This window comes from Embiotoca jacksoni, unplaced genomic scaffold (assembly GCF_022577435.1).
Source record: "Embiotoca jacksoni isolate LCO1_2020_lvr unplaced genomic scaffold, fEmbJac1.0.p SCAF_76, whole genome shotgun sequence".
Lineage (NCBI taxonomy): Eukaryota > Metazoa > Chordata > Actinopteri > Embiotocidae > Embiotoca > Embiotoca jacksoni.
Window position 1 is genome coordinate 439,265 of NW_027185432.1, and position 13,236 is coordinate 452,500.

A 13,236-nucleotide genomic window follows, 5' to 3' on the forward strand; every position below is an offset into this window, starting at 1 on the left:
CTCCCTCTTGGTCTTTTATTGTCTCCTAACTTTTAATGCCACCACTGGACTCCTCTCCTTGCTCCCTCCGAAGCCTCCTTCAGGATGACTGTACACTTTCTACCTGTGTGGGTTTGAACCTGTCACCCGTCTGTGAGTCGGAGAGTTTACGTCCACCCACCGGTGCAGGATGAGGTCACAATTAAAAAAACACCGACTCCCCCGAATCATCAAAATGTGAAGCTCACTTTTTAATTTCATAATGAGTTTTACATAAAATCTTCTCACTTGCTGTCTTCATGTTCTGACTCGGATATCCACTTAGCTTTGCATAAACTGGAACAGCATGTTGATGCAGCCTGTTAAACTGTTAAAATAAGACATCCACCAGTCATCACCTGAAACTCTTTGTCTGTTACTGAAACTTTAGTTAAGTGACTTCCTCGTTGATGCCAGGACCGAAGGTTTCCCAGCAGGACGCCGTCTGGAGCATCTCATTTCCTGGAGCAGCGGGGATTCTAGGTAAATCACACACACACACACACACACACACACACACACACACACACACACACACACACACAAACACGATTCATCAGACCAGGCTACCTTCTTCTGTCCCTCCGTGCTCCGGTTCTGACAGTCACATGCCTATTGGATGCGCTGACCGGCCTCCACACACATCACATCAACATCAACGTTTTCCATCTTTGGACCACCTTCAATTTTTTGGGTAGATACTAACCTCTGAATCCCAGGAACACCCGTCAGAACCTGTCGGTTTGGAGATGTTCTGACTCGGTCGTCTAGCCGTCACTATTAGGGTGCCTAATGTCAAAGTCCTGTTTTTCCTGCTTCCAACACGTCAGCTTGAAGAACTGACGGTTGACTTTCTGTCTGATACATGCGACCTCTAAACAGTCGTCTTCACTTCACCTCTCAGTCGTTTTAACATTGTGGCTGACTGCTGCATGTAAACATTGGTACTGTCACGTGCTGAAACAAATATTTTAACTTTATTGTAACATTTGATTATTTATTGCTACATTGTCTTTGTGACATTTCAATGCAACATAATATTTAGTTTGTGACCAATTATCAACCATCAGTGATGTCATCGTTGGTTTGTGAACGTTATGAAGCCTCCAGTTCAGATTCTGTCCGTCACCATCTTTGCTAGTTCGGAGCGGTTTGCAGCAGGAAGTGACCATATTTGGATGAGCTGGGGGAGGAGCCAGCGGTGGATCTGACTGATCTGATTGGAAACCTGACGATACTACGTCCCGCCCACCGATAGCTATAACCTGACTGCACCACAGGCCTGTCAATCAAACAGACGCCCCCAAAAGCAGGTCTTCTTGAATCTTATTTTCTAATGAATGAGGGATTATTTTCAGATGGACCTCCAGAAAACTAATAAGAAGGAGTGACTTTAGCTAACAACACCGAGATAACTGATGGACACATTTGATTGACTTTGTATTTGATGAGAGAAGTTGAATGGGAGTCTATGGAGCCGGAGGCTTTTTGGAGTCGACCTCTAGTGGCACTCAGTGGTATTGTAGCTGAATACACTTCTACATCGGAACCATTTTTCAGACCTGGAAGTTACGAACACTTTTATATTCAATCTGTCGTTGTGCGTCACTATTTTAAACTGATCAGAGAGACCTACTGTCATACAGAATGTCTCAAATCATCTGACCTTTTGTCGGGGAGAGTGGAGGTGGATGGGGGTGGTGAGGGGGGAGGTCATCATCACTGATAACGATGTTCCTGTCATGATCTGTTTGCATCTACATTTACTGGCAAATAGTCCATTTTCTGTGCAGCTGCACCGGTCATTTGATATTTTACACTCCACACATGACACTGCACATATTTCATTGAGACTCTTTATTGTTTTATATTTGCTTTAAAAGCATTGATGCATCATTCAGTATTATTTTTAGTGAAAAAAAAAATTTGTGTCACGTCTGTGACTGATGGGATTAAACGGGTTAAATGTAAACGTCGCATCATTTTAGTGTAAAACAGGCTGAGTCGATTATATTACCACAAACTGATTGTCATATGGTAGCTTCCTGCATTTAGGCCCCCTGTTAGTCCCGGGCCCCTGAACTTTTCCCTGGTTGTAATGTAGTAATCACCTGTTGCATCTTTTTTTTTAAAGCACCAAAACAATGAGCTGAAAAACGCTAAAAAAAAGCTTTGAATATAGCAACTTTAATGTAAACACAGGTCTGTAGATCTCAGATGTTCATCAGGTCTCCACACTGCGCATTGCTGTAATGTTTTTACAGTAGCTTTCATCCGGCAGTAGACAGCATATTATTTTTAGCTGCGTATAAACGGAGGAGGAGCTGGGACAGGATCTGGAGGGTAATGAGATGGGATGACCTTTGCCCTTCACCTATGTTAACCCAATCAATAGCCCTGTGTTCCAAAGACCGAGCACCAATCAGCGGAGTCCTTTAAATATACCCACGAGGCACCTGTGGAGTAGTCTGAGGATAGCGTCTCCATGGCAACTACATCATTACCAGAATAGCTCTCTATTTCTCTCTTTTCTCTCTATTTCTGTCTCTCACTTTGCACCTCCTTTGCACCACCTATATTTCTCTGCTTCTTTCTCTCTCTTCATGTGGAATATTTCTCCTCTTCCTGCTTCTCTGACCTCCTTTCCTCCATCTTTACATCCCCAGCCCATCTCCCCCCCCGTTTCCCTTCTTCAGTCTTCATCTTTTTCTCGAACCTCCTTCCTTTGCCACGTTCCCATATCTCTGCTTCCCCCCCCAATCTCCCTTCTTTCTGTTTTCCCTCCACCTCCTACACATTTGCATTTTCACGCTGTGCTCAGAGCGAAGATATTTACAGGCTGATTCCTCCTCTCCTCTCTTCTCCTCTCCTTCCTTTACATTGTGAATGAAGGTGAGATGTGGCCTTGTTGTTGTATCTTGAATCCTGCTGCTGTTATTTCTGACAGCTAGTCTGACCTGTTTGCATGATATTTGAATATAATTGAATTCAGTTTTGACAATCCTCACCGATTTATTCCCAAATGAATCAGAAGCAGGATTTCCACAGGGATTGTTAAAGCATCAGGTTTTTGCAGCTCTATGTAGAAGATCCTGAAATAAAAGTGAAGGATATTGATGCATTGCAGGGTAGAGCTACAACAGTATAACAGTATTATGAATTAAAATGTAATTAAATTCCATCTAACATAACACTTGGCTCACTTTTAAAATGTATTCTTAATTTTCTTTTACCTTAAAAATAATTTAATCTACCCATTAATAACAAAGAAAAATGCTTTAATGATCTTTTTAACTACTAAGTTAACACTAATGTTATCTGATGCTATATATCCATATTTAGGCCTTTAATATCCACGAAAATAACATATTTATCACATATTTGTTTTGAATTTAGCCGGTATCTGTTTAACAGTGTAGTATAAAGTTTGTGATTCATTAAAGCTTGTTGTTATATAAAAACAAATTAAAAGAAGGGATTTGCAGCCACATAGCTTCAATATATATTTGAGGAGTTTTGTTTTCCCTGAGGGGATAAATTTGGCTCCAGTGCTCTGAGTTCGTCTGCAGTACGTTTCACTATTACAGGATATAAGGATGAGGATGTGGCAGATGGAGCATCAGGTCGCCGTCTCACCGTCTCCCTGCACCTCTGCCGATCTCTGTTGCTCTGGCTTCCTCTCACAGTCCGAAGGACACGCTGTGAGGTTAATTGGTGATTTTAATTCGGCTGTGAGTGTGAGCTGTAGTGTTGTGATGTATGTTGGCTCGGTGATGGACTGCTGACACGTCCAGGCTCCGCCTTCGTGTACCAGCTGGGAACCGTGTTATGATAAAGTGGGTGCAGATAATGGATGGATGGATGGATGGAAATGTAACACTACTGCATCCTTGGATGGGGTTGTTGATGGGATGAGTCCACATGAAGAGCAGAACAGTGTCAGTTGTAACTCAATATATCTTCTGTTATGGCTTTATTATGGTTATTATTATGTTATGATTTAGAGCTGGTTACTCACTCATAAGGTTGACGGTTCAATCCCTGGGTTTCTCCTCTTTACATGCTGAAGTGTCTCTAGGAAAGTAGTTGGTCCTGATGGCAGGTAAATACCTTGTATGGTGCTCTGTCACCATTAATGTGTGAGTGTGAATAGGAAACACTGTAAAGCGTTTTGTAGACCAGTGAGGTAAAAAACACTGTATAAGACCATTTACTATTTTAACCTGTCACCCCTGTTGGCAGCTGGATGAGATCATAAAGTGTTCGTAGCTTCCAGGTCTGAAAAACGATGCCGATCAAGAAGTGTCTTAAGCTGCAATACTACAGAGTGCCACTGGAGGTCGGCTCCAAAAAGCCGCCGGCTCCATAGACTCACATTCAGCTTCTGTCATCAAATATAAAGTCAATAAAATGTGTCCATCAGTTATCTCGGTGTTGTTAACTAAAGTCACTCCTTCTTATTAGTTTTCTGGAGGTCCATCTGAAAATAATCCCTCATTCATTAGAAAAGAAGATTCAAAAAGACCTGTTTTTGGGGGCATGTCTGTTTGATTGACAGGCCTGTGGTGCAGTCAGGTTACAGCTATCGGCGGGCGGGACGTAGTAGCATCAGGTTTCCAATCAGATCAGTCAGATCCACCGCTGGCTCCTCCCCCAGCTCGTCCAAATATGGTCACTTCCTGCTCCTTCAACAACTTCATTACATTTCCTCGTTGCAAATTTGTGTAGCACACTATCACCATGACTGGATTACCAGCTGAGCAAAATGCACAAGAGGCTCCATAACTGCAGGGGGTCCTGAAAGCTCCAGGGTTACTCCCCTTATCGCACTCACATACAGACGATGTTATTTAGATGTTAGAGTAGATCTTACTTGTGCTTGAATTTCGACAGGGAAGTGTCGTCTTGAGTCACTCAGTGTTGTTCTACACATGTTGGAAATAACTATACAGTTTGAATGCATTGCCCTCCAACATATCTACCAAGTCAGGGTAAAGTCTGCAGCAGCTATGCATTGTCAATTTGTTTATTGTTGGTCTTCTATTTTGATATGTGCAGTATGGTGAAGTCAGACAGGGTTTCTACCTGGGACTCTAACATGCTTTCAATCATTCACATTGATGTCCAACAAAATTCATGAAGGTTCCTAAAATTTAAATTTTAACACGAGGACCCCCGTCAACACTATTTTTCACTTTAAGACCAAGTAGTGAAGCCACGCCCCTTCACTAGCGTACATTTTCTCAAATTTCCAAACACAGTTACAGTTGACCAACGATAGTAAACCTGGAGCTATTGGAGGCACTGCTAATAAAGCATGAGGATGGGATCGGGAAAATGTATATTCAGATGCTTAAAATCTATTTTGAGGATTGTAAAAAGTGCAGAAGACAAGCAGTAGTTATTAAAACATCTCTGGGTTGTTGTTATTGTGTATTAATTGCCAAGGTATATTGTTTTTCTTTTGGCAAAATCAGCTGATGCTTGATGAAAATATATAAGCAGGCACTGTTAGTGGATCACTAAAAGGCTGGACAGTGTGATGGAGGACATTTTTTTGTTAAATAAGTAAAACAGAAATAGAGATTGATTATGTATTAACCTGGTTACCACTTTTTTTCAGGTCTGCTTGTTGACTGACTGGGACTAGTTGTTGTGTTAACTTTACTTTCAGGTAGAGTGTGTGTGTGCAGAAAACACAACCCACACACTGTAACTACGCACTGTATCTACACGCTGTATCTACACACTGTATTTCTACACACTTTATCTACACACTGTATCTACACACTGTATATTGTCACACTAAATCTTCACACTGTATCTACACACTGTATATCGTCACACTATATCTTCACACTGTATCTACACACTGTATATCGTCACACTATATCTACACACTCTATCTACACACTGTATATCTTCACACTGTATCTACACACTGTATATCTACACTGTATCTTCACACTGTATATCTTCACACACTATCTACACACTGTATCTACACACTGTATATCTTCACACTGTATATCTTCACACTGTATATCTACACACACTATCTACACACTGTATCTATACACTGTATATCTTCACACTGTATCTACACACTGTATATCTTCACACTGTATATCTTCACATTGTATCTATACACTGTATATCTATACACTGTATATCTACATACTGTATATCTACAGTCCGTGTCCGCCTGTCTTCCTCTGCCTCGTCTGTCCGCCTCCGTTGGTTTCTATTGAGTCTATTTTTAGCCCCAGCAGACTGGTCACGTGGCAGAAAGAGGACGTCAATAATGTTGTTGTTGGTGGCGGTGGAGAGAGCGCGCGAGAGGGAAGGAGCGAGGGAGCGAGGCGCACCGTAAACATGGAGGAGGTGACACGGTGAGAGGCGAGACGCGTCCTGCTCGCTCGATTTGCGCCTTTCTTTTTCGTGTGAAATAAAGACGCAGAAGAGCTGCGCGAGCGGCGGGGGGTGGGGGGTGGGGGGGGACCACACTGAGCCGCGGTGCAGGAAACCGGAGCCGGGAGGAGGCGACCTCTGCGCTAATACCCGTTCTTGGAAGACCCGCCGACATCTACGGTACCGTGGGGTTTATGGGGGAGGGAGGGTGCGTGCGTGTCTGTGCGTGACCGTCCATGAAGGATCTGCTCAGACAGTTAGAGGTTTTGTTGCTGGTGACATTTTGTGCTTCACGTCGTCGCTAAACTTAAAGAGACTCTTTCTGATCAGTTGGCGCTTTAGCTCGCTAACGGACACCTGACAGCTAACTAGCTACCGAACCGGACCCATTACACTGCAGCTAAACTGGGTAACTCACCGGCTACCAGCTAACTAACAGCACAACTAGCAGCTGACAGCCAGACGGTAACAGAGCAGCAGTGTTTCCTCCGCACTGATGGTTCGGTGGATGACTGGACACCGAACAGGACGTACTACCAGCACAAAGCCCCAGTAGCCCAGCGGTGTGTTTTCATGGTGTTCCTGAGTATTTCATGTCATCTGTCATTTTGCACTCAAAGTGTGTTTCAGCAGCCATGTTGTCTGTCTCAGGACATTTTGACTGCAATCTGAATCGCATACTTTTTCTTTTTTACTTTAAGTACGTACTGCAGCTCCACTTACAGAGTATGTACTGTTGCATGTAGTATGTGTGTACAACTGGGACATACTACTGCATCATAACAATGCACCTTGAACTTTGACCCTCTTGGTCGTATCCGTAGGGCCACGTTTGAAGTAAAAAAAAAAAAAGGATTGAAATGAGTACACTTCCTTTTAATGCCTCTTCTTCTTCTTCTTCTTCTTCTTCTTCTTTTTGTGGGTGGCGCATCAGTGCCACCAATCATCCAGAGTACCATGCTGACCTGCAGACTGCAGAATAGACAGAACGGAGTAGAACATCCTGGTACTTTTTGGTATTTAAGTATCCAAACTAACATACTATCTAGTATGCCAGAAACAGATTTAGTACGTCCCAGTACATAGTATGTTAAACATAGTATACTAAAAGTACCAGGATGTTCTACTACATCCGGTTGTATTCTGCGGTCTGCAGGTCAGTGTGATACTCTGGATGTTCTGACCCACAATCCTCTGCAGCGGAAGATATATCACATCGCTGATGCTCCGCCCACAAAAGGAAGAAGAAGAAGAGACATTAAAAGGAAACGTACTCATTTCAAATTGCATTCTTTTTCGTTTTACTTTCAGTATGTACTGCAGCTACTCTTACAAAGTATGTACTGTTGCATGTAGTATGTGTACGACTGAGACACTCTGCTTGAACTTTGACCGCCTCTCTGTGGGTCTGAACATCCAGAGTAGCATGCTGGCCTGCAGACTGCAAAATAGGACCTGACGTAGTAGGACATCCTGGTACTTTTTGGCAAACTGCATTTCACAAAGTGTGTACTGGGACCTACTGAATCTTTATCTGGCGTAATAAATAGTATGTTATTATAGATGCTGGAACACGTGGAGATTATGCTTTTACTTTTAGAGATTGTAGCGGCCAGTCTAAGGTGATGGCTGACGTGTGTGTCGGCCATCATACACATGTCCCAAAAAAGGGGGGCGTGCAGGTGAAGAAAACAAGCCAGACCTGTAGCCAGACCATAATACCTTCAGGTTCCCAGGTGTTTGCTGTCAGTCATTACTGCTTTGGCTGTGAGGATCCATAAAATAAGTAAACTAATATAAAATATATTAACACGGCTTAGAAGTATGTAAACTCCAGGCAGAATGTGTGCTGTTGTGTGCATTAAATGCAGCAGCACAGTGGTGAGATTGATGCTGTGTGTGTGTTATTTATTTAGTGGTGCTGGTGTGTGGATGTGATGGGTCCTGAAAGACCCCCCGGGGACTTACTGGGGCCCCGCAGGGTGCCCAGCTCCTGCAGGGAGGGATGTGATGACTTACGGCGATATGCCGAGTATGTGTTGAAAATATCAACAACAAAAATAATAATATATATATATTTTTGTTTGTTTGTTTGTTTTGTTTTGTTTAAAATATATATATATCAAGACCATACAATTGCTACAAAGTCTCTTGTAGTTTCACATGTCAGCGTAAACGTAACAATTTTGTCTTTAGTTATTCTGGAAAAATGAAACGAAAATCATCTTATCATCATGTTATTTCTTCAGTTTGGCAACATTAACATTTGCTCACTGAGGTTCTGTATAAAATATAACCGTCATTCCGTTTACGTCCCATTACAGTATGACATCATAGGTCAACAAGTTGTTGTTGTTATTGCCTTTCATCAAGACATATATATGTTTAAATTGATATCAATATGATTTTAAACAATACAACATGTCAGATCCTGCTATTAAGCTACGGAGGCTTTACAAAGTGGGAAATCTCATGATGCCATTTTTGTTCTGACATGAATAGCAAACATGCAGCAGCCGGCATGTTCTGTTGCCCGAACATGAAAATGAATCGACGTTAATGGATCAATAAACACGCGGTTGGGATATTTCTAACCCCAGTATGATACTGTAAGTTCTTCCTGACAATATTTGAAACACATTTACTAAACAAATAATCAGTAATTTATTAACCGGTAGCACTAATCCTGCCGTGTGTCCATCTCCAAACAACTAAAAGCCAAGAACAGGAAGACGATTTAAAAATGCTTGAAATGAATTTGTTAAGTGTCATTCAAGGTCACAATACTAATTTAAATGTGTGATGATTATGACACAAGTTAACCGTGAAGTGACGCTGAGAGTGTTTCTCTTCCTTCGATAGACGTTCAGGTGTATTTTCCCAATCCGAGGTCCAAACCTTTTATCGTTTCCCAGTTGTTTCTGAACGCAGCATTAACCCACCCCAGAGCAGGTTTGGTTTGTTACCATGGCGATGTATCCCGGTAGAAGTAAACCATCGGTTTTAGAACTGAAAAACGAGAGTCAAACCTGAAGTTACCTCGATAACAACACAAACCTTTTGGAGGCTGTTTAACTTTAAATGATCCAAAAGCTCAACACGCCAACTCAGGTAGATCCAACGGGATGTTGGGATGGATGTTGTTTGGACTGACAGGGAGTGAGACTGGTGCTGCTCAGGCCCCCTTCGGTGTCTCATTCATCCATTTACTTGATAGAAATTACAACGTGATGATGGCTCCCTGGTAACTGCTGTTGACTGGGATGAAGGAAGAATTAAAGGTTGATTTATGGTTGGTGATTTCTGTGTTGAGAGCAGTGGGTGTAGAAATACAGCTGACAGCGTTTACACCGACAGTGAAAGTGTTTAACTTTCTATTGCACAAATACAGATTTCCATTTCTCTTCCAATTGTGAAGCCAATCTCGTTCAGCAACTGTTTGGACTTCTGTGAGTCTGTGATGTCACAAACTCATGCTGATGTCATATGTCCGCCCCCGGCACGGCTCGATGTCCCGCCTTTGGTATGGAAGAAAACATAAAGCGGTCATTCTGTTGTGGAGCTGACCAGCTACTGGACCAAAGAAAACCTGTGGTTGGTCTGAGCGAGTGTCACTCAGGAAAGAGTCAGCCAATCACAAGAGAGAGTCAATAATAATGAACCATAAAGAGACGGACGCAAAACGGCCTGTTTTATAGCAGCGCTGCAGAGAGGAGACGGAAAGCTAAACTGAGATGATTTTTGGTACTTTAAAGCACCAAAATATCTGCTAATGGAGATAAAAACTGCCGGAAGGAGAAGTGTAAAATGTGGGGCCTTTAATGTTGGTGTCTCAATTTTGTGGACTTGTTTCATCTGATAACAAAGGCCGCCTTGATTTAAATGTACCTGTTGTGTTAATCTGGGCTTTTGAGGCCGTTTCCAGTGAGCTGGGGAGTCTGGACTGTTTCAAGCCACTTGATCCAATGTCAGGATCTGGTGGGTTGTCCATTAGTTTGCAATTGTTCCGACGTGACATGAGCTGCCGGGGTTTCTTTTCCCCCTGTAACAGTTACCAAGTGGCTACATAGCTTACATATTGCTCAAGCTTCAGTTGTCTGCTGTACACCCTGTTGGCGTTTGCACAGCCACCTTCAAGGGCGGACCAATCAGAGACCAGTATGGGTGGCTGAGTGAGTTGCAGCAGTGGTAGAGTTTCTGTGCATGTGGTGGTCAATGCTGATTGGTTCAGGGCTTCTCCAGTAGTTTCTACACCTTGTAGGATGCAGCGACCAGAAGCGAGTCCATGTGGAGCGAAGCCAGACCTGTGTACTCACAGTTTAGAGAAGGTAGACGCGACAATAGTGCAGTCGCACGTCACAAACAGCACATCATCAGTAGTGAATTACTAGATGCAGGGAAAAGATGAATGACAACCAGATAATGAAAACAGAGCCGGTTGGCGCCATGGTGCTAAGAGTTTAGTACTGGTACAAATCAACGACGGTCCCTCAGTGCACAGTGTTCCTTGGATTTGGGAAATATCTCAGCAAACTCTGTGACTTTGCCATCTTTGCCCAAAGAACTGGGACATCCAGAGATGCTTCATGCTGTTTAAAAGGCTTCTTGATGCTGGTTAGCAGTGTCGCCATAGCAGCGTGTCTAACATATGACCTCATAAACTCCAGGGTGCTGCTGTTAGTTTTTTGGCTAACTTTAAGGAGCCAGCAGAAGAAGAAGAAGCTGTTGGGGATTTCCTCAGCATTATATTGTCTGTGTTCATACATGATATACTGTTATTATATCACACATGCACCAACTTGTTGCTGTGGAGATGTCAGCATCAGAACAAAACAGTTCAGTGCAGGATATGTGGATTGTTATCGAGCGTCAACCATCAGTGATGTCATCGTTGGTTTGTGAACGTTATGAAGCCTCCAGTTCAGATTCTGTCCGTCACCATCTTTGCTAGTTCGGAGCAGGAAGTGACCATATTTGGATGAGCTGGGGGAGGAGCCAGCGGTGGATCTGACCGATCTGATTGGAAACCTGACGATACTACGTCCCGCCCACCGATAGCTGTAACCTGACTGCACCACAGGCCTGTCAATCAAACAGACATGCCCCCAAAAACAGGTCTTCTTGAATCTTCTTTTCTAATGAATGAGGGATTATTTTCAGATGGACCTCCAGAAAACTAATAAGGAGTGACTTTAGCTAACAACACCGAGATAACTGATGGACACATTTTATTGACTTTGTATTTGATGAGAGAAGTTGAATGGGAGTCTATGGAGCCGGAGGCTTTTTGGAGCCGACCTCTAGTGGCACTCGGTGGTATTGCACCCTAATTTCTGCATCTGGCTTGTTTTTCAGTCCTGGAAGCTACAAACACTTTTATAAACAGTCTCAGTTTTAAATGAAAGCAGAATATTCGATACTCTCACTTAAGACATTGCAGACTACTTAAAGGACATCACTCTGCAGGATGTGTGAATATGTCGCCCTGAAATTTTTTCACCTCTCGCTGACGTCCTCCAGCTGCTCGGTATGTAAACTACCTCGGTGCTTTGAAAGATAACAAGCTGCACATAAGAACGGATCCTTCTCGCTACAGGGTTGGCAGGTGTTCAGTTACACAGAGTGTCGGTTTGGTAGGTGACACATCATCACCGATTCCTCTCGTTTGAAAATGCTGCAGTGAATCACGGCAAACCAGTCTGTGAAGATTTGACAGTTTTTGAGGCACTGAACTCTGGCACACCTCGGCAGATGCTGTCTGTAGATCTGTGGGGAGATGAATAGACCTTGATGGCTCTTTCTTTTCCCGTCATCCAACGCATCGCATTACTGAACATGAATTCAAGCCATTAGCTCCTCTGAAAATAAAATATCACCTTTTTAATTCTGGCGGTGAAATAGACGAGGCATCTTTGGGCCCAGAAAAATATGGAATACTGAAGTTTCTTTCATGTGTGCCAGTATGAGACTCCAAAAAGAATGGGTCGGCATCGTAGTGCAGTGGATCCAGTTTAATACCTCCGGCCCCCACGTCGCTCCAGCTGCTGGGAGTCTGGCTGGAGGGATTTGCAAACTCGATCATGCAGCGTGGTTTTTATTAATGCCAGGAGGTCGGACCTTGGAGGTCAAGGGCCAGTCCATTAGTTATGTAAGAGCTTTAAGGGCGGACTTTTACCTCCAGTGTCCAGACTGAGGCTTATTCTGCTCTTTTCAGTTCTGTGCTTCGCGAAGTGTCACATTTCATTCCCATGGAAACAATTTGTTTAAAAGAAAAACAAAAAAAAACCTCATGCTTGTTATTTCTGGAGCTTTCAAACACGTCTCAGGGTCTTATTTTATGGGCTGGTTGTTGCAATCTCTCAGTGAAGGCCATTAGGTGAATGTGACTGTCACAGTCTGAGTCGGAGCGGCTGTGTCTCCTCCAACCCGACCGTCTTTTTCCTGTTCCTCGGTGGTGTTTTGCTGGACTGCGTCACTCGCTGAGCCGAGCGTACGGATGCAGAGATGAACAACAAACCGACACATGCAGCTGCAGGACAGCGAAGGTTGACTGTGAGCGCCTAAAATGATGAGGCATTGTGTTCTCTACGTGTCTGGGGAGGAACGACTACACGTCCATGCAGCGACTGAATGTAACATTAAATAACTAGTAATGTATGTGGAGCTGCCCTCGTCCATTTTTTTCACATTCAGGCAGAACAATTAAAACAATTTGCATGAGTTTAATTCTCCACGTTAAAGTTCCTCAACAGAAGCTCAGCTGAAGACATTGGCAGCACAAAAGTAAGCCGTTCCAAATGAGAAACC

At 43.2% G+C, this 13,236-nt stretch overlaps 1 protein-coding gene across 3 annotated transcripts in view; it reads left to right on the top strand.

Moving 5' to 3' along the window:
* Nucleotides 1-6,329: 6,329 nt before the first annotated feature.
* Nucleotides 6,330-13,236, top strand: part of hdac5 (histone deacetylase 5) — a 57,751-nt gene continuing 50,844 nt past the window's right edge. For 2 of the 3 annotated variants that reach the window (XM_069177649.1, XM_069177651.1), the window contains exon 1: nt 6,496-6,609. The gene's annotated coding sequence lies outside the window, so the exon portion shown is untranslated. Of the gene's footprint in view, nt 6,411-6,495; nt 6,610-13,236 lie in introns of those variants that run through there. The other variant, XM_069177650.1, reaches the window with a different exon arrangement.